Source organism: Phyllostomus discolor, chromosome 10, assembly GCF_004126475.2.
Source record: "Phyllostomus discolor isolate MPI-MPIP mPhyDis1 chromosome 10, mPhyDis1.pri.v3, whole genome shotgun sequence".
NCBI classification, from domain to species: Eukaryota; Metazoa; Chordata; class Mammalia; order Chiroptera; family Phyllostomidae; genus Phyllostomus; species Phyllostomus discolor.
The window spans coordinates 68333836-68336095 of record NC_040912.2 but is presented as its reverse complement, the minus strand read 5'-3'; positions in this window follow the sequence as shown (position 1 = coordinate 68336095).

Genomic DNA, 2260 nt, shown 5'->3' with positions numbered 1-2260 from the left:
ATCCCTTCCTTCATTTCTGTGAATAGTAATCATTAGTAGTACTTTCTAAGAAAGAATACTGGCAATACAAAACTGGTAAAACATAATGGCAATTGTTAGTTTTTTGCAATAGAAAAATGTAGCATCATCACTGGAAGAACACTAGCTTTATTTTTTGATTCATCAGTCAACCATTATGCAGTCACAGCATGAAATACAAAATGAAAATTCACTACATCTCTGGTCTGCCATATATGGTTATGGCTAATACACATACACACAAATATGACATAAGAATACAGAGTTAGGTTGCAATGATAAAGCTTTTGTAAAGGTCAAATTATAACCACATAAGCACAATTGTTTTTGTACATAAAATGTACATAAAATTTGTACATAAAATTGGTTTATATGTGGTAAGATGAAGACACATAAGCTTGGATTAGCTAATTGAAAAAAAATTTAAATATTTTGCTGGTGTGAATAAACAAACTTGTTACTAATGTGCTGTTAAATAACTTGGAAGTTTTAAAATGGAGCAAATGAATTAAAGGGGTAGCAGATGATGACAAATAACCAATATTCATGATAACTATTGGTTTTTCTTTCTCCTAGTTGTACTGTGGGCATGGAGTAACATAATGAAATAACTCCTGAGGGATCTAAGAAAACTAGGGTTTGACAGCTGTTTGTCAATGGAGCCTGTATTCCTTCCTTTTCTTTACAGTTTGTTTCAAAGAGCTGTAAGTTAAGACTTTCCGCTGAGAGAGAGTTCTTGCTTTCTCAAGAGTATGTGTGCTAATGAAGTTGTAAATTCTTTGGGAGTCAAAATTATTTTGGAACTTTTGGTATGTCCTAGCACAGTTCTCAGTTTGTAGTAATGTTACAGGAGAAATTCAGTTCTTCTTGCCAACGCAGTAAAGAATTATAGATCAGCAAGCCTATTGGGGAGCAGGCAAAGTTTATTCTAAGTCCTAATGGTAAAGCAAAAGCAAGGGTGGGAAGAGGCCAGGTGGCCTGAGGCTGGGTGGCCAGAAAAAGAGAGTGGCCAGAGGCCAGGTTTCCAAGGTCTCCACCCCCACTGCATGACAAGAGAGCCAGGAGAGCAAGTCTTTTTTTCTGAGGACTTATGTAGTTAGGGGGCAGGAGTGAAGAAGTTTACATTTATTGATGAGTAATGGTGGTGCCAGTTTTCCCCCAGGGAGACATGACTACCCAAAAATAGGTATGTGTTGGGGTCTGTTAACCTGAATCCTTAACTTGCTTTGGGTTCTATTTGTTTATTTTGCATATGTGATGGGAGGCAGCAATTAACCAAAGTTGTTTTATGGGTTTTTTCTTTGGGCACTGTGGACCCCCCCACCCCTTCCCCCTTCCAGGCCATGGGATGAATACATGGTCTCTTTCCTTTTCCCAGCTAGTGGAGATGATACACACAAACTTTTGAGGGCCTCCCCTCCCCTGCACTATCATAGTTTTGCTGGTGTTGTTCAGAATGCCTGGCAATCTTATCAAACCAGGCTCAGGACTGCGGGTCAACAGGTAAGATATGTCTTCTTTGCTTTTAGCCTTGTATTTAGTTCTTTATTAGACTGTAATGATGACGGTCCTGTCTTTATTTTCCCTCTGGTCACTCATTCCTAGCTGCTCTGTAACAGCAACAATTCAATAAATATTTGTTGAATGGGGATGGATTATTTGCACTAATGTCAGCTGGTGAAATTGGTTCAAATCTCTGAATTTTGTACAGAGGCTGGATTTCGATAAACTTTAACCAGAAAGTGTTCTAGGGGATTTCTATTAGGTTCTGCTTTGGGCAGTCTTTTAATCAATAGTATTGTGTACAAATGCAAATGAAATGCAGGAGGTAAGCTTTTGGTATGGGATGGAAGCAATGTGATCTGAGTTTTCTGAGGGTATCTTGCTGTTCCAGTAGGTTCCTGCTTCAGTGGTTTTTGAGTAACAAGGGTGTTTGCTGAGTAGTGCCACAGAAGTAGTTGGCTCAGAGCTGGGTTGTTTTACCAGGCAGTAGGAGAGAGATGGTAGCATCCATACCTTTCTACACCTCAGAACTCAAACAAAATTCCGATTGTGTTACTCCAGGCATAGGCACAACAGACCCATATTCCTTGCTAGAATTGCTGCAGATGTGAGTATGTGATGGGGTTCCAGCTAATAAGTCACAAGGAATAAGCTGTTGTAATGCTTCTGGGAGAGGTATCCTTGATTCTAAGGGAGACCCATAAAAAGAATTGGTTTCTTCTAGAAGGAACAGTAACTG